At 46.2% G+C, this 20,432-nt stretch overlaps 1 long non-coding RNA gene across 1 annotated transcript; it reads right to left on the bottom strand.

Moving 5' to 3' along the window:
- Window positions 1–220: 220 nt before the first annotated feature.
- On the bottom strand, window positions 221–936 carry LOC123133509 (uncharacterized). The gene is made up of 2 exons (XR_006465278.1): window positions 682–936; window positions 221–446 (listed from the first exon to the last, which is right to left on the bottom strand). It is a non-coding gene; the product is annotated as an uncharacterized lncRNA (long non-coding RNA).
- Between the last annotated feature and the right edge of the window lie 19,496 nt (window positions 937–20,432).

Genomic DNA, 20,432 nt, shown 5'->3' with positions numbered 1-20,432 from the left:
TAGCATTGTTTCGATCATTATTAGTTTAACACTGAATAATATTAAATATATACAAAAAATTTAGCAACACAAAATTAGTTTCCTACATATACATGGGATGACATTTAGGTGGATAGTGAAATAACTATACAGAAAGGAGGAAACTTTATAGCAGCTCCGCATACTTATTGAGTAATCCCCTATCATCTGCCCTTTACATCGTCGTCCTTTTTCTCAACACTTTATCTCCCTGCCATGCGCTACGTCTGCACCAAACATGAGCAGCCACATTATAAGATGGATTCAGAATAGCTTACCATTGCAGCAAGAAAACATTTTCTTGCATCAGGAAAAGACCTTGATTTTATTGAAGTCGTACAGTGAGCAGTCAAGTAACATGCACTATAGCAGATCCTGTTCTGCCCCAACCAGGCAAGTCTCTTCAAGTACTAATGATGAATGTTCTTCTTTATTCCCCATGCAAATACCAAAATGGCAAATTGTTTAGGAGAATAACACTGTCAGTTGGAGAAGGTTGTTCTTTGCTTATTGGTCATCGGGACCCAACTTTTACACAGAAAACACATGAAACAGAAGATATACTGTACTAAGGTGAATGCATCAATCATGAGACAAACTAAAAAATTCATACACACACACACAAATTATGGTGCTGATACTGAGACGTTAGTGTGCGCCTACCTTAAATTGCATGTATCTTCCTATTCATTTCTTCAGTTCAAGGGATCCTACTGCTCGAGTGTCAGTGTGTCCAGCCCGCTTGAATGCCTCATCTCAATTTGTGGTGATTCTATCAGTCCCGAAGTAACTTGCCGTCAAGGGTTTCCTAGTTAATTTGGTCAACTGCTCAATTTCAAAAGGGGATTTGGCTTTACAAGGAGTAGCTGGGTGACTTTCAGGTGTGCAGCACAGTACCTTGTTCGTGCTTGGGGCTCAGGGAGGAGGCCAGCAGGAGCTTCGGGAGGGCGCCGGCAGCAGGAACTTGGGGAGGCCGGCAGCCCGAGGTGAGGTCGAATTAAATTTCCGCCTCCACAGACATCCGCGTGCACCAGAGGCCACCGTTGCTGCAGATCTTCCCGGGACAGGCGGCCGTGTGACCGTGTCTAGCAGCTCTGCCTCGTCGTCATCCTCCTCCTCCCTGAAGTAATCGAGCCGGGATGCACGGAATTGTTGGAAGAGAGTAGGTGTGTGGCGGGCCTGCGAGACTCGGGGGTCGGGCGTTGAGGCGATGCAAGGCCGGCGGCGGCGACCAGGGCGGCGCGCGAGGCGGTGGTGGCGGCACGCAGCGGAGCGGCAGGTGGTGGCGGCGCGCTGGAAGTTGAGATAAGTACCTGCTCGCCGGCCCGCAACGACTCCGTCTTCTGCTCATCCTCCGGCGCGCTGGCAGTTGAGATAAGTTGAGGAAGCGGCGAGGGATGTGGAGCTCGACTGGGTCACAGTCAAAACACCGTAGTATGAAGGAAAAACCAATCGTTTTCGAATTTGAGTCTCTGATAGTTTTATTTTTTGATAGTCCAGCCGCTGATTCGTTGCAAGTAGAAAAACGGGTCCAGGCAAGCCCAGCAGGGAAGGGAGCCGGTGCGATCGTTCGACGCACACGACTTGATTTCATTAGTACCACCTCGTGTATATTACAATTTTTTCCATACAAATTGTAAAAGCGTATTATGACATGAGAAGAAAGCGTATTGTGACGGTGAACCCGGAGACCCAATCCATGCTTTATTATTAGGGAGAGATTTAGCTATCTATTTTCTTTTGTTAAAATAACTATACAGTAGTTTCTAGTGCTATTTCTGTCATTTAATTTAGAGTTTTATATGCAGTTAAAAGCACATCGGCTTTATTGAATAATTTTTAAATTAGATAGTTTGATCAGTGAGCTCTTGACTATGCCTTTGCGCTTTCTGGTTTTTGTTGAGTTGGTTTGAAGAATAGCATATTTGTCTCTGGTTATTGTGTGCAAGGAACAATAAGAAACCAGCACACTTTCTTTTCATATCTTATATGTTGCTATCATGTGTACTACATACTGTTACCTTTTTCAAATTTAATGGCATATTTAATTCAAAAGGTTAAAGTCGTTGCATAGGTGGCACTTACCTGAAATATTTGGTGTATTTGCAAGCACCATCAACAACTATAAGGGCATCTTCAGCCGTTCGGCCCCCAGGGCGCCTAAATAGAGCCCTTATAGTTGTTGGTGGTGCTTGCAAATACACCAAATATTTAGGCGCGGGGCCTCTACATCGCCCCCCAGGGTACCTGGTGCCGGCGCTAGTTCGGCCCCTGGGGTGACCTAGCTCCCAGTCACGCCCCCACGCGCCGGCCCCAGGACGCGGGAAATTCAAACTTGGTCGTTCCCGCTCTCAAAAGACGCCGCAAATCCGGCGATCGGACGTAGTCTGGCGTTACAGAAAACAGAGGGGCGCCGTGCGCAACGAATCATTCGGCTTGGTCGGCTCCAGGCGTTGGCGGAGTCGGCGTGCGCGGGCTCGTCGGTGTCGGACCTGCTTCGTCGCAGGGCTGCGTCGGCGCGGCTTCGGCACTACTGGGCGGCGATGTAGAGGCGCCGTCCGGGCTTGGCGTCCGTGTGGTCGTGGGCGTCATCGGCGTCGTCGGCGTTGCCGTCGGCAGCTCGTTCAGGATGAGGCCGCGCTGCACCAGGTACCACGCCTTGAGCTTCTCGTCGTTGCTCTGGAGCATGTCCGCCCCGCTCATCAGAAAAGCCATGTCGGTGTTCCTCTTCTTCGCGGCGACGTTCGTCCGGAGCAGGTCGAGCTTGATGGCGTTGTTCTTCATAAGCGACAACCACCGCGCCTCGGTCTTCTCTTCGCGTAGGACGGCCCGGGCCTGGGCGTCGGCGAGGCAATGCTCAATGGACTCCTGCACTCGCGCGGTTGCCGCGTCGGCACTTTTCTCCTTCTTTGCCAACTTGTGGCCGTCCGGCCGTCCCTCTGACGCGCCCGGAGTCGTCGCGTCTGGCTTGTATGTCTCCTTGGCCTTGTCGAGGGCACGCCGGACTTCCGCCCACTTCTCGCACTTGTCAATGCGCTTGTAGACGTGGAGGTGCTTGAAGTCGGCGTCTTGGTTGTCGCCCCGATACATGGCGAACATACGCAGCAGCTGCGCGGAGAGACAAACAGTTGGCAGGCGTAGGGGGCGAAGATATCGGGCGAACGGCATGCGTACCTGATCCTCAATGCTGGCGCCGCTCTCCGGGCGAGCCACGACCTCCTCGACGATTCCATGCCATTTGTTGCACGCCAACTGGATACGCCCCCAATGGTTCGCCATCGCCTTGGAGCCGCGCTGCATGTACACGCCTTTGAAGTAGGGGTCGACGAGCTTCCGCTCGTCGAACTCGGCCTTGATGTGGTCCCAGTATGTGTCCAAGCTCTGGTTCGCGCCGGTGGTCGGATCGAGGCAGACGACTTTCCATGCTTCGGCGAGGCATTCCTCCTCCTTGGACGTCCACTTGATGCGCGGTTCGCCTGACCTAGCCTCCCGCTTCTTCTTCTTCTAGCGCCCCTTCGTCGGAACAGGCGCCGGTTCCTCCTCCTCCTCCTCCTCGTCCTCCTCCTCCTCGGGTTCCTGCGCGTCGTCGCCGTAGACGTAGCCGAGCTCGGCCTCCATGTCGCCGTTGAGGTCAACCACCTCGTCCTGGGTGGCGAACCTGAGAGACTCGGCGGCCGTGATTGATCCTGTCGCGATGATGTCATCCATGTCGGCTCCCGTGTCATCGGTGCCGCCGAGGTGCGAGAAGGGTAGCGGTCCGCGGTAGAGATGGGGCGTCGGTGTGGACGCGTAGGAGGCGGGCGGCGAGTAGTTGTATGAAGGGTACTGCACGCCGACGAAGGCGGGCGAGGGCGTGCGCGTAGCGGGGTGACCATGAGGGAAGGTCACGTTTGGGTTGAACCCGCTGTGCGCGTCGCCGTCGGCGTAGCAGCCGGGCGACGATGAACCCCATGGAGATCCGGCGCCTTGCTGTCCCCAGGGCGCGTACTGGGCGTGGCTGACGACGGGTGGGTTCATCCCCGCCTGTTCGACCGATGAGGAAGACGCCGCCGTGCGTGCCGCGGTGTCGCGGGCCTTCTTGGCTATGGCCCTGTTCCGCCTGTCAGTGGTGACCGCTTCGTGCCGCTGAACTTCCACCCTCCACTCGGCGTTCGACAGGCCTAGTGGCTTCGATGGCGGCGCCCTCGGCTTCCTCGGCTTCGGCTGGGCCACGACGCCACTCGCGGTTGCCGTCGCGCGCGGCATGGCGTACTTCTTCGGCGGCATGGCGTGCTTCTTCGCGGCGAGCGGGAGGGGGTTTGGCGGGAGGAAGGCGAGAGCGAGCGGGAGAAAGGGATAGAATGGCGGGAGGAAGGCGAGCGAGCGGGAGAGATACGAGGGAAAAGTGTCAAGAAACGGCGGGAAAAGACCCTCGGGTCGCTTCCAGGGCGGGCCCACGCGCCTTTTTCCCTTGCGCCGGCTCCCCAAGCGCCCCCCAGGGCGCCGGCTTCGGCCTGGGTCCGCCGGCACCAGTTTTGGCCCGAGCCGGCGAAAAACGGTCTTCTGGGGGCGCGACTGGGGCCTTTTTTTGTTGCCGGCGCGGCAAAATCGCCTGGGGAGGGCCTGTTGGGGGCGCGGCTGGAGATGCCTAACATGGAAGAAACTTAGACATCATTCATTGTTCCGTTTGTTAAAGAAAAATATGCATCTAGATTCACTTGGATTTTTTTTGTATGCATGATTTAGAGCTTGTCATGTGTGCTTTTTACACGTGTTACTGTTAGTTACGCCTTGGTCGAATTGCTTTCAACGTGGAAACATTACCCTCTTTTTATGAGGAGATTGGTTTCAAATGATGGCAATTGATTCCTTTCCACGAACACCGAATAGGAAGATCTTCCTGTATAGCTTATCAGCGACTGTTAATCACTATACTTTCCTTTTGCTGAAGGTACTAGACTGGATGTTGATAACAGTTGTTTTTGAAACATGCATACGGTCAGCCATAGCGGGCAGTTGTGCTCACTTATTCATAAACAAAATCCCTTCAAAACCCATGTACTACCTCACCGAGATTCTCCTAGCTATTGCTTTGTGGTAATCCCTAAAAGAGCGTACTGCTATTCCTGGATCAACTTTGCTTGAACCCTTCATTTTTGTGTCTGCTGTACCTTGTCAATACTTGGTCCCATCCTGATTCGCTTCCAGTCACAGGGTGAAACTTCATGTCACAAGGCTGGCAAATCATCAAGGTGCAGGATACATTATGCGCTCAAGTTCTGTGTGCCAAGTAGTTCCCCGGACCGAATCTTCACCCTGCTCACATATCGGCATGATAAGGACCACTGGAACATCCTCTGCTGCAAAAGTTTGGCGAATCGCTCCATGTTTCAGTCACTGTTCATGAGCTCGGCAACTTGCCAACTTCAGTAGGGAGATTGGCACTGGCATGACTACTTGACTGTCGGCCACCCATGAACGAGACCAGGTACGAATCTGAGTTCTGTCTCCTTTCAGAATACTCCGCCACACCCCATGCGCGCACGTGAAGGATATTTGAGATTTTAGTTTATATAAGTTGTTTTGATACTTCCGTGTTGGGATTGGTCCGGCATCGCCTCCCAACACTACACACCCACTCTTTATGACTAAAAACAATCCTGGGTGCTTGTAGTGCAACAAAAGTACGATTCCACTTACGAAATAGCATGATTTTTTTGTCTAAGAAACATGTTGATTTCGCTACTATGAGATCTTCCATTTATTTGGTTTCATTTTACATTCTGTCAGTATATATGCTACATATACATCACTAATTCACTTTCTCGCGCACCCCTAGACTGCAGTTAATATGCAATTGCAAATGCCCTAATTTCTTGCTGGGAGTATTCGCCAGACACATAATGTAACAAATACTCCAATCTTCTAACTGCCGCCATTTCAGCCGAGTAATGACCATCCTTTACCCAAAAAGGCTTTCGGCCCGCTTTATATATAAAGCAAAGATCATCAACAACCCGGTGCAACGCACGCCACCAGAACACGCACACACCCAAGACATGATACATAGGCCCTGAGCGCAGCAACACCACCCCTAGCACTACATGAGCAACCGGGGGCCTCAACCGTGAACACGCCATCGCAAAGAGAGAAAGCTACATACGACGAACCGTGGGCTCCAAGGCGGTGCCTACAGGAAGGTTACGACACCGAAGCACCGCCACCGCCTGACCCAAAGATCAGAGTTTCCCCTGGAGCAACATGACGGACAGTGAGAGCCGCGACGACGCCTTCAAGAAGGGAACGAGTTTCGCCGCCGCCGGTCCGTCCAAAGATAGAACAGGTTTTCACCGCGGTCAATATTCACCGCCACCGAACATCACACCCTGGCTACCACGCCGCCCACACGGCCATGGCCACCAGGCAGCACCAAGCCACGGGCTTTGCCCAAGATCACCGCAACACCACCACCAGGGCCGCCGCCTCGGCATCCAGGACCTTAATGCCACCTCACCCGCCACCCGCCGCTACCCCAACCAAAGAGACGAGTGGAAACGAACCGCCTTTCGCACCCCTGGGCTGTCCCAGTGACAAGACCCAATAGGTCGGCCAAAACTGGCCACCATCGACTTGTCCTGCCGCCGGGCACGAGACGATCTCGGTCCTGCTGCCGAGCGTGAGACGAGTCAGATCCTGCTGCCGGGCGCGAGATGAGCTCGGTCCTGCTGCCGGGCGCGAGACGAGCTCGGTCCTGCTGCCGGGCACGAGACGAGCGATGGGCCGCCACTAGGAGAGGGCCAACCCTCCGATAAAGGTAGCGCCCGAACGACGGGGAGATGAATCAAAGGTCGTCAAGGGTGCTCACCGACAGGCAGACGCCGAAGAAGTCCAGCCGCTGCCGTGAAACAACCCAGACCACCCACGATGGGCCACCACCACGCCGTGGCAGCCCACATCCATGCCGGGACCCTGAGGGGCAGCCCCGAGCCAGCGCCACCACCCTCGCCGCCAACGGCCGCCGGACGAAGCCCACACCGCCGCCAGCGCCACCACCAGCGCGAACCACCACCACCACCGTGCCACCGCCACCACCTACCACTGCAGGGGGGCCGCACGTGGCCCAAGCCGTCCATGGCCCGCGCCATCACAGGGTCGAGCATGCGAGCCTGCGGCCACCCGCCCGCCTGGACACGCACCAACCATTTCCGCCGCCACGCCTCCAGCTCCGCGAGACGCGGCCATGGCAGAGCAAGACGCCCGTGACCCAAGCAGCACGCTGCCCCCGCCGCGCATCAGGCCACCGGAGCCAAATCTGTCAGATCTGGACAGGGCCGGCGCGCGCGTCACCGCTAGAGAATCCGCAACCGCCGCGCGTCGAAGGGGCCCCAAGCCGCCGCTGCACCACCGCCACCCAGCACGCCTGCCGCCGCGCCGCCGGGCCCCGCACAGCCCAGCACCGTCTTGCGCCGGATGCCAACCGCGAGGAGAGGGGCAAGATCCCCGCCGCCACCAATGCCGGCCGGACTTTGCCCGGCGGCGCTGTGCGGTGGCGGCAGGGGGAGAGGTCGATGAGGGAGGACGAGGGGCGGCGCGCTAGGGTTTCCCCCGAGGACGCTCGCGGGAGCGGCTCGGGGTGTCGGGGGGTTGGGGCGATTGATCCTCTTTCAGGTGCTTATGACCATCCTTTAAACAGAAGAGAAGAGAAGAAAGGAATGACCATCCTTTAAACAGACTGTAAAACAATGTAATATTGTAGAAATTTGGCCTCCCAAGCTAACCCATTGGAGATTACTCCATTTCTTTACATGGTGAAGAATTTTAAAGTGTGTTCTAGATTGTACTGCATCATACTCCCTCCGTTCAGATTTACTCATCGTGGTTTTAGTTCAAATTTGAACTAAAACCACGACGAGTAAATCGGAACGGAGGGAGTACTAATGACCCGATTGTGTAAAACACTAACTTCAAAATATGGAACATATTCTACCATTTTTTTTGGTTCAGAAAACGCAAAAGCCTGGTGTTTCATTCCATTGAGAAGGTAGAAGAGACACAGTACACACACCCAAACGGGCAGGAAAGAAAACGATTACAGAGCTCAACAAGTTATTATGTAACTATGTTTGTGCCAACATTACAAATTATTACGAGACATGGTATACTGGCAGAAAGCTTCAACCTCTCAATCGTAGAACTGAACAATTTGGCTAGCAACAGAAATAACCTGAAAAAGGAAAACAATCTATTAGGATGGCAAACTTCACCCACAATGATGTTTGAGAATCAATTAGTCTAACCTAGCATCGCATGAAAAACATTGAAAAGAGATTTGTGAGCAGGGGCACAATTCAAAACCTCGTTTATGTCATTATTTGATACGATATAACTGAAAAGATGGGGACACAATGTTGAACAAAATAAAAGGCGCATTGGATCTTGTTTTCCGATACATGAAAATGCCAGCTCCAAATTATGAGGCACCGGCCGTGTTATCACGAGTATCCATCAAAAGAAAAAATAGCCGATTAAATGAAGAACATGCCAGTAGCCAGCAGCATTCCACTAGATAATAGCTTCAGCGTGCAATTATGTCAAGATCCACCACCAAACTATGCCCCTCTTAATTTGTCATTGCTGCCAATAAGTGGAACATGACAATGTGATGGTTCTTCTCGAGGACACCAGACACAATAAAAAAATGTAGCAGACATGAGACGACTTTAGTGTTTTGATCTCTATGCTTCTGGCAGATCTCAAGGCACAGCAGACAGCATCTGGGAGATCTACCACTCAGATGCTACAATACAGCTGTAAACATACCTTCTGTATAAATAGGCGTCAGCAGAATGGTAGAAACATCAAGCTATAAGCTCTTCTTTTCTGCTCCTCTCCTCGACCACAAAATAGAGAAAAGCTTCAAGATCAGACATGGCTTTCCACCTAATATCGATAAGTTTGCCTTCTAGGCCTCACCCCACCGAGACCGAGATTGAAGAACAGATGTTGAGCCTAGAGGCAAGCATCTGTTCCTCCACGACCATCGGCATGATGTGCGAGGGTCTGAGGAGGCTTGGAGACATCTATAATGGCGTCGAAGAGATCATCTGCCTTCCAAGCAGCCAAGTCTGTGCCTACCAGCAGAGGACGGTGTTGGATGAAGAAATGGACGGTTCTCTCGAGCTGCTAGATCTATGTGGCACCATGCAAGAGATCTTCGCCGAGATGAAGGCCATCATCCAAGAGCTGCAACTGTCTCTAAGGAAAGGGGATGATGCGGCTGCTCAAGCCAGTATCCAATCTTACACCCACTTGGCGAAGAAGGCCAAGAATCATTTCAAGAAGACCACGAAGTAGATTTCGGCAGATTGCGGGACGGTCATGCTCTTGGCCAAGGCCAGAGAGATCTCTGTCTCTCTGCTGGAGTCCACACTCCATCTCTTGTCGAAGCAAATTAAAATGCCTAAACAGTCTCTTGTTTCCAAGGCATTTCACAAAAAGAAGTCAGTTGTTTGCAAGGAGGAGCAATTGTTGGGGTTAGAGTGCAGTATCGGAGATCTTGAGAGCGGAGCAGGACATCTGTTCAGGAAATTTGTCCAGAGCAGAGTTTCTCTACTCAACATCCTTAGCTCATAGATACTTCCAGGACACTCTTGACACCCTTCGATTGGCATCCGCCTTTTAAGGAATAGCTGATCTTCATACAATTTTCCCCTATGTATATATACACTATACAATAGAAATGCACATGATACTATAGCAAGAGAAACAAAAGTTTTGATCCATTTGACCATTTCATACTTGAAGATGTGCTTGTGATCCCAGTATACTTAATTTTGATAACCTTGGTTAGTGGATCTTGTCCCTTATGCATGAAACAAGCCAGATCAAAGTCACACGGTCCCTACTTGTATTAGTTTGCAGAATCAATCAGTTTTATTATTCAGATTCTCCAGTGCCACCACCACATGGTTGTGCAGTCTGGCACTACAATTAATTATATTTCTGGTTTCATACAACAAAGTCCAAATTTGTGCTCAAATTTTAACATTGTCGACATCTATATCATCTAAGCATGTAAGGCAAAATAATAACAAAAAACATTTACTCTACAGAATTAACAATAATCTGAGCAAGACCTAATCCAAACTTGCCAGTGTGCAAATTCTTTGTTCTTTTCCGTATATTAATTCCTAGAACACAAAGAACAACCAATGCTTTATATGTTTATTCCAAACTTCACCAAAAATAAGGTTGTACGAAAACATCAGAAAAAATAGGGTGGACACGGCACACAAGCACACAACAAAAACTCGTTTCTTGCCAGATATGAAATTGTGGGTAACACGCTGAACCACTAACATGGATCTTGTTTCCATGGCCTAAACATGCCAGCTCCGATCATCGAAGCTTTAACTTGTTATTCGCAAGGGTGCCCACCAAAGCAAACACCTGATTAAATACAGGCACTCCGCAGCAAAAAATGCTAGGTTAGCAATCCATTAAATAATGGCTTTGGTAAGCAATTATGCCAAGATCCACCATCAGACTAAACTGGACTGCTGGTTCTTGTTGCCAATTGCTGGAACATAATAATGTGATGGCCTATCTTAGGGACAGTGGACACATAAATCAATGTACTAAACATGAGACGACTTTAGGGTTCCAATCTCTATGCTTGTGCTTAAAAAATCTCAAGGCATAGCAGACAGCATCTCGGAGATGTAATTGCATGATTCTTCATGTCTACCAATCAAATGCTGCTGCTTGTTCATTTCTGTATAAATAGGCCTCAGCAGAGCAGTAGAGACATCAAACCAAGAAGTGTTCTTTTCTTCAACTCTTCATCAACCACAATATATATAGAGAAAAGCTTCAAGCTCAGATATGTCTTTCCACGAAAGATCGATAAGTTTGCCTTCTAGGCCTCACGTCAGTGAGACCCAAGTCGAGCAAGAGCTCCACGGCCTAGAAGCAAGCATCTCTTCCTCCAATTCCATCAGCACGATGTGCGATGGTCTCAGGAGTCTTGCAAACATCTACGATGGTCTTGAAGAGATTATTTGCCTACCAAGCCACCAAGTTTTCTCCTCCCAGCAGAGGAACATGTTGGATGGAGAAATGGAAGTTTCTCTCGAGCTACTAGATCTCTGCAGCGCCATGCAAGAGATCTTCGCCGAGATGGTGGTCATCATCCAAGAGCTGCAAGTGGCTCTAAGAAAAGGAGATGATGCAGCTGCTCAAGCCAAGATCCAGTCTTTTGCTCGCTTGGCGAAGAAGGCCAGGAAACATTTCAAGAAGACTGCCAAGAAGGCTGCATCCAACAAGATGGTCATGCTATTGACCAACGCAAGAGAGATCTGCATCTCTCTGCTGGAGTCCACACTCCATCTCTTGTCGAAGCAAATTGAAATGCCGAAGCAGTCTCTTGTCTGCAAGGCATTTTACAAGAAGAAGGCCGTTGTTTGCGAGGAGCAATTGAAGGAGTTAGAGTGCAGCATTGGAGATCTTTAGAATGGAGCAGGAATTCTGTTCTGGAAATTAGTCCAGAACAGAGTTTCTCTTTTAAACATGCTTAGCTCATAAATACTCCACATCACTCTACTCCCGGCGATTGGCATCCGCCTTTTTGAGGATGAGCCGATCTTGATACAGTTTTCCCATGTGTATAGTATACATACAGAAATTATAGAAACAAAGACTAAAGTTTTGATCCATATCAGATTTTGCGATACTGATAATAATCTCTTGGGGCTTTGTGATGAATATATGCATGACAAATACTCCCTAAAGTTAGTACAAAATTGAGTCATCTATTTTGGAACGGAGGGAGTAGCAATGTGTATGATGTTAATCCATCATGTATCTGTTAGGTTCTGTTAATTGGGTTTTGGTTACAAGTTACAATTTTGTGGTAAATGATAACAACAATGATATTAGACCTACCATAAAACTAGTAGGTTATTGGTTGCATTAGACCTACCATAAGATTCATGATTAGCCTTATTTTGTGGATCTCACTTATCATGCATGGGACACGCCAGGTGGAAGCCACATGGTTGATGGTTGTACTTGCACATAAATCAACTAGCCAGATTCACTTCATAGTTGCAAATGCTGGCTTCATATGCTCAATTAATATTTAGGTATATATCTACACATTTATTCAGATGATAAAGCTTGCATTTCTGATAAAATCATAAAACTATTGATGATGGGTAGATCAAGTGGAAAAATCAAATCTAAATGTTCTTAGTAACAAACAATAATCCATATTCGCAAATGAAAAAAATGAGTATGATGGTATCTTCAACATAATTTTATTTTGTATTTAATACTAGGAGATAAATACTGGATTGAGCATTATAGATTTCTGAGATGGCATGTCTTAATGTTAACACCAAAAATATCTCTTGTAAAAGGGAAATATTTTGCATCATCAAAGCATGGTAGATACACTTCGGTAATATATTTTGATCTCTTTCTTACCCCTTCTTACATTGTATAGGAGCGCCACAAAGGATGTTAGCAGAACCAGATAGCACAGCCTGGAACAACATGCTGATGAAGTCAATGACTCCTTACACCACCAACCACCCTGGGGGTGCAGATGGGTTTGCCACTAACAATGAAACACGCTGTAGCATATGCCAGCGGCAAAGCAAGGAGAGGACAGTCATCATGTAACGCTGATGCACACGCATGCATGATCAAGCTATCTGGATCCAACACGAAAATTGTTCCTTGTGTGTGAGTTTGTCTCCAATGATCAAGACGCGTTCGACAGGCCCATATACCCATTCATAGATGTATGAAACGATAAGATAACAGCAGAGCAGCATAAACTTGCCTTGAAGATGGGTGACAAACTCTCAGGACATAGACTAACAGGATTCCAGTTGTCTGTAGGTAGCAAGGTGTGTAAGTGCTTCTACTTCTGCACTATATATGAGGGTAGCAAAATGTGCGTACTGGGGTAGACACCGTCCAAGAACTGCGCTTGGTTCTGAAAAGAGGAGACACTGAAGCTTTGAGGTCAATATTCAGTCATACACGGTACACCCAATTAGTAAAGAAAGCACAAAAACAGTTCAGGTAGATCGGGAAGACGGTTACACCTGTTACTGAGGACCGAAGGGTGATCAGGCTACTTGCAACAGCGAAGAAAATTACAGTCTTGTTGCTTCAATTCTACACAGTGGCTCTTGTCAAAGCAACTTGTCGTCCGAAAGATTGGCGGGTGTTCGTTTTTCTCAACGCATTCCATAGCTGAAGAGTAGCAATTGCGGGCACTTGAGTCGGACATTGTTAATCCGGGGAGCGGAGTTGACGTTCTGTTCAAGAAATTGATCCAGAACAGAGTTTTTCTGCTGAATACTCATAGCTTATAGATAAAGGTACATACTCAGATCCAATACCCTGTGGTTGGCATCCGGCGTTTGCAGGATCTATGTATAAAATGGAAAAATTACTCAACTCTGATGATGTTCAGTTCGTTGGTTTACATACATAGTTCAGACACGCTAGCCCGCTAACCCGAAGGCATGAGGTTGTTATGCTTCTTCTTTTTTCAGAACTATGAGGTTGTTATGGAATTCACATGAAATGTGCCTCAAACACATGCTCCTTGTAATAATATACTGGAGTATCGCTCCCTATAATTAATAGAATATCAGTTGCAGAAGCAACTAAAATTTGCATATCAAGCAGGTGCCACCAGATAAACCTCCAAAGCTAAGCCAGCTGTTCCTTTCATCAGCAATCAGCAACCAGCTCCTTATCTCTCATCGTTTCACTATAATCATCGATCTCATGATCTTCATCTGAAACCAAACTACACGCTTGTGCAGATGAGTTTGCTGCTAATAATTCAGACATGACAGCCTGATGATAATATGTTGAACCCCTAACATGGATCTCGTGCAGTGGATCTTGCTCCCATGGCCTAAACATGCCACCTCCGACCTCGAGGCTTTGACCTGTGATTTGCAAATGTGCCCACCAAGGTATGTCACAGCTAAATGCTAGGTTAGCAACCCATAAAATAATGGCCTGAGCATGCAAGAAAGATCCACCATCAGACTAAACTGCGGTGCTGGTTCTTGCTGCCAATTGTGTGGACAGTAGCATAAAACAATGTACTAAACATGAGACGACTTTAGTGTTGCGATCTCTATGCTCCTCACAGATCTCAAGGCATAGCAGGCAGCATCTGGGAGATGTAATGGTGTGATTCTTCATGTCTACCAATCATATGCTACTGCTTGTACATTTATGTATAAATAGGCCTGAGAAGAGCAGTAGACACATCAAACCAGAAGTGTTCTTTTCTGCTCCTCCTCTCTTCAACCACAATACAGAGAAAAGCTTCAAGCTCAGATATGGCTTTCCACCAAAGATCGACAAGTTTGCCTTCTAGGCCTCACATCAGTGAGACCCAAGTTGAGCAAGAACTCCAGAGCCTAGAAGCAAGCATCTCTTCCTCCAGTTCCATCAGCACGATGTGCGATGGTCTCAGGAGTCTTGCAAACATCTATGATGGTCTTGAAGAGATTATTTGTCTATCAAGCCACCAAGTTTGCTCCTCCCAGCAGAGGAACATGGTGGATGGAGAGATGGGATGCTCCGTTGAGCTCTTAGATCTCTGCAGCACCATGCAAGAGACCTTCACCGAGATGGTGGTCATCATCCAAGAGCTGCAACTGGCTCTAAGAAAAGGAGATGATGCGGCTGCTCAAGCCAAGATCCAGTCTTTTACTCGCTTGATGAAGAAGGCCAGGAAACACTTCAAGAAGACTGCCAAGAAGGCTGCATCGGACAAGCTGGCCATGCTATTGACCAACGCAAGAGAGATCTGCATCTCTCTGCTGGAGTCCACACTCCATCTCTTGTCGAAGAAAATTGAAATGCCAAAGCAGTCTCTTGTCTGCAAGGCATTTTACAAGAAGAAGGCCGTTGTTTGCGAGGAGGGACAATTGCAGGAGTTAGAGTGCAGCATCGGAGATCTTCAGGATGGAGCAGGAATTCTGTTCAGGAAATTAGTCCAGAACAGAGTTTCTCTATTAAACATTCTTAGCTCATAAATACTCCACATCACTCTACTCCCTGCGATTGGCATCCGCCTTTTTGAGGATGAGCCGATCTTGATACAGTTTTCCCATGTGTATAGTATACATTCCCATGTGTATAGTATACAGTTCAAATGTATAGAAATTATAGAAACAAAGACCAAAGTTTTGATCCATCTCAGATTTTGCGATATTGATAATATTCTCTTGGGGCTTTGTGATGAATATTGGCATGACAAAAGGAAATGTGTGTATGATTTCAATCCATCATGTATTCGTTAGGTTCTGTTAATTAGGTTTGTGTTACATGTTACTTTTTTGTGGTAATGATAGCAACAATGATGTTAGACCTACCATAAAACTGGTAGGTTATCGGTTGCATTACACCTACCATAAGATTCATGATTAGCTCCCGCAAAAAAAAGATTCATGATTAGTCTTATTTTGTGGATCTCACTTATCATGCATGGGACAAGCCAGGTGGAAGCCACATGGCTGGTGCTTCTACTTGCACATAAATCAACTAACCAGATTCACTTCATAGTTGCAAATGCTGGCTTCATATGCTCAATTAATATTTAGGTATGCATCTACACATTTAGTCAGATAATATAGCTTGCATTTCTGATAAAATCATAAAACTAATTATGATGGGTAGGTCAAGTGGAAAAAAGAAATGTAAATGTTCTTAATAACAAGAACAATCCATATTCGCAGATGAAAAAGTTAGTATGATGGTATCTTCAGCATAATTTTATTTGATATTTAATGGGAAAAACATTGGATTGAGCATTATAGATTTCTGAGATGGCTTGTCTTATTGAGTTGATACATTCGTGGACCTTGGAAAAGGATCACTAGGGACAGAGCTCTGATGAAAGGAGGGAGATGACTGATATGAGCTCGGTTGTAAGGTTGGAGTGCCAAAGGACAAAGGCTGTTAGCAGAACCTGAGGGCAAAACCTGGAACAACATGCTGATGAAGTCAATGACTCCTTACACCAGCAAGCACCAACCACCCTGGGGGTGCAGATAACTTTGCCACTTAACAATTAAGACGCGGCTGTAGCATGCCAGCGGCAAAGCATGACTGCATGAAGAGGGCTAGTCATCATGTAACGCCGATGCACATGCATGATCCAACTCAAATTTTTTTCCTCGTGTGTGAGTTTTGTCTCCAATGATTAAGACACATTCGACAGGCCCGTATAATCATTTGTAGATGTATGAAACGATAAGATAACAACAGAGTGGCATAAACTTGCCTTGAAGATGGGTGACAAACTCTCAGGACTTTGACTGACAGGATTTCGGTTGTCGGTAGGCTCAAGTGTGTAAGTGCTTCTACTTCTGCACTATATATGAGGGGAGCAAAATGTGCTTACTGGGGTAGACACCATCCAAGAGCTGCACTTGGTTATGAAAAAGAGGAGACAGTGCAGCTTTCACGTCAATATATTCAGACCTACACGGTACACCCAATCAGCGAAGAAAGCACATAAACATTTCAGGTAGATCAGGACGGTTACACCTGTTACTGAGGAGGGTGATCAGGCTACTTGCAGCAGCAAAGAAAATTACAGTCTTGTTGCTTCAAATCTACACAGTGGCTCTTGTCAAAGCAACTTGTTGTCCGAAACATTGGTGGGTGTTCATTTTTCTCAACGCATTCCGTAGCTGAAGAGTAGCAATTGCGGGCACTTGAGTCAAAACACCTGTAACTAACAGCAACGCCAGGGTCACCACAGCAAGAGTTTCTTCATTCCAGTCTAGCGACGTTGATCCTCCACCCCCTGCCTGGCTGTGAACACCTCACTTGCTGCCCGTTCTAGCACTCTTGCTCCCAGCTCCAGCATTTTTTTGACGGCTCCTTTATCTGCAGAATAGACCAGTCAATTAACCATATGCACATCATTTTGATAATATAGAAAGGATCGTTTATCTTTTTCTTTTCAAATATAATCGCATTTCTATTTTTCCAAATTTCCCAAAACAGGGCTGAAACCCCAACCATAACCATTTTCTTATCCTCTTTCTTGAATTTTCTGATCCAATCTCCAAAACAATCTTTCACATTTAGTGGAACGGTTTTTAAACCACACACACATCTAACCAAACTCCACAACAGCGAGGCTGCAGAGCAAGAAAATAAAAGGTGATCAATTGATTCATCTTTCCCACAAAGAACACACTCCTTCCCTCCTTTCCATCTTTTTTTAATAGTACATCCCTAGTCAGGATGCTTTTTTTGTTAACTAACCATAAGAAAACTTTTAGCTTTACAGGTACCTTAATTTTCCATAAGTATTTTTGTGGGAATTTCACCCCTACGGTAATCATTTTCCTATAGAGGGATCCCATAGAAAACTTATGGTCAGCAGTGAGGGTCCATAATACTTTATCTGTCCCTTCTTGCAAAGGTATTTCTTCACATCTTTTTAAGGCAATTCCATAACCCAAGAGTCTCCCCATATAGGGTTCTTCTGAATTTGAACCCATGCCACCCTTTTTGAATGGCCTCATCCAAAGTTATATTGTGGTCAAAACATATGTCATATAACCTAGGATAGGCATCTCTCAAAGGTTTATCATCTACCCAGGTGTCTTCCCAGAACCTAGTGTTCTTCCCATTCCCCACTTCTTTTTTAAAAATTTTATAGAAGATCTCTTTGATCTTTAACAAATTAGCCCAGAATTGGGAATCTCCAGGTTTCTTACTAACTGATGCCAGACAGCCACCTTTTTTGTACTTTGCATCCAGTGCATCCTGCCGGAGACCTTCTTCCGTCTCCATTTTTCAGAACCACTTAGCAAGCAGCGCAATATTCATTACTTCCAAATTGAGTATCCCTAAACCACCTACCTCTTTAGGCAGACAACATTCTTCCCATTTTATTAGGTGATATTTTTTAATATTATCATCTTCCTGCCAAACCAACCTAGCCCTGAAGAAATCTGCTTTTTTGATGATCCCTTTGGGAACAACATAGAAGGACATCATGAATAAGGATATTAGTCAGGCATGCCTACACCAGAGTAATTCTGCCAGCAATGGAACCCAACAGTTTCCCTTGCCAGCACCCACATCTCTTTTCAATTTTATCAGTCACACAATCCCAATGTATGTTTCTAATTCTAGTTTCTGACACAGGCATTCCCAGGTATCTAATAGGTAGTTCCCCCATTTTACATGTCAGAATTTCTTGATATATCATTTGTTTCTCTTTGGCCTTGCCATACAACAGCAATTCACTTTTATGAAAATTAATTTTGAGCCGAGACATTTGTTCAAAGGCTCCTATGAATTTGAGTTTTTTCACACTTTCCACCTCATCTTTGATCAGGAAGATGGTGTCATCAACATATTGTAACATATTTATCCCTTTATCCTCTCCTTTTTTCAATACCCCTTTAACTATATCATATTTCAGAGCATTAGTCATTAGAATGGCCAAGGCATCAGCAGCCAAATCAAAAAGTAGAGGTGACATAGCATCTCCTTGTCTCAGATCTTTAAAAGTTTCAAAATATGGACCAATTTCATCATTCACTCTTACTCCAACATGTCCCCCCCTCATGGTCCCCATTACCCAATCATACCATTTATCTGGAAATCCCTTCAAATTCAACATTTGAATCACAAAGGGCCATTTGATTTTATCATATGCCTTCTCAAAATCTACTTTGAAAATCAAAGCATCTTCTTTATTTTTGTGGAAATTGTTTAAAGCTTCATGTAGTATAACCACCCCTTCCATTATATATCTACCCTTAATAAAGGCAGTCTGGGTTCTAGAGATCACAGGAGCCACACACCTGGCCAACCTATTCATCAACACTTTAGTGATGATCTTAAAGCTAACATTTAACAGACAAATGGGTCTAAATTTTTGAATTTGTTTAGCATCACTGGTTTTAGGGACCAAAGTAATGATACCATAATTGAGTCTGACAATATTAATTTCCCCCTTGCAAAGCTATCAACCAAGGCTTTCAGATCCCACATAACTAACTCCTAGAAATCTTGATAAAAGTCAGCAGGAAACCCATCAGGGCCTGGAATTTTATTTCTTTTCATCCCAAAAACTACCTGATGAATTTCAGTTAGAGAGAAAGGGGCTAATAGCTCCTCTTTATCTTGTGTACTAATTTTGGTCATTTCCATCTCCCTCAGAGAGATATTAGACTCTTTAGGGTGTCCAAATAATTCTTTGTAAAATTTAGTTATATACTCCATTAGTATGTCATCTCCTTCTATAGTCCCTTCATCCTGTTCCAGAGAGACAATTCTATTTTTCCTCCTTCTCCCATTCACCTTAGCGTGGTAGTATATAGTGTTCCCATCCCCATCTTTAATTTCTGTATCTTTATATCTCTGCAACCATTTCATCTCCTCTTGTAGCATCACTCTTTTGAATTGAGCTCTAAGCTCTTTCTGTTTAGTTCTGTCCATAGTAGTTAATCCCATTGTCTCAGCTCTCTTATCTAGTTCATCTAGCTCCCTAATAATTTCTATTTTGATTTTCTTATACCAAGCATCCATGTTCTTATTCCAGCCTTTGGCTTTCTTTCTCTGTTTTCTCAATCTTAGTTGCCATCTTTCCAAGATATCTCCTATATATCTTTCATTCCAAGTTTTATGTACCAACTCTTTGAACCCCTCTCTCAAAATCCAAGCATGCTCATATCTGAATGTATATTTATGTTTGTATGTCTCCCCTGTATCTAAGAACAAAGGGGTGTGATCAAAAATTTCTCTAGCAACTCTTTGTAGTATGGTTAGTGGATATTTCTCCTCCCAAGCTGGGCACATTAGAACCCTGTCTAGCTTCTCAAAAGTAGGATCTTCCTGGTTATTGGCCCAGGTGTATTTCCTCCCATTCAAAGGCAACTCTCTCAACCCTGCTTGTTCAATGATAGCATTAAACATAAAGGGCCACTGATCATTTAGCATAGGTTTGTTTTTTTCTTTCCCATTTCTAATGATGTTAAAATCCCCCCCCCCCCACCAAGCAAGGCAGAGGGTTGTCATGATATAATCTTTCAAGCTCAGCAAGAAAGCTAGCTTTTCCTTCCTTCTGCGCATCTCCATACACAGTCACCAAATTCCAGTGCATTTTAATATTTTTATCAAAAACTAGCACTCTCAAAAAATATTGTCCTTTTTCAATAGACTCAACATCAAACATATCTTTGTTAATCCCAACTAAAATCCCTCGAGACATCCCTCTAGGAGGGTTCCAGTACCATTGGTAATTTTTCCCTCCACACAAATTGTGCAGCTCATTTTTAGTGAAGTCTTGCTTTATGGTCTCAAAGATCCCAATAAAGTCCAGCTTCTGATCTATTCTCATTTCTCTGATATATCTC

This window comes from Triticum aestivum, chromosome 6B (genome assembly GCF_018294505.1).
Source record: "Triticum aestivum cultivar Chinese Spring chromosome 6B, IWGSC CS RefSeq v2.1, whole genome shotgun sequence".
Classification (NCBI taxonomy): domain Eukaryota; kingdom Viridiplantae; phylum Streptophyta; class Magnoliopsida; order Poales; family Poaceae; genus Triticum; species Triticum aestivum.
Note: the sequence above shows the minus strand (reverse complement) of the source record. Positions and strands in the feature narration are given on the sequence as shown.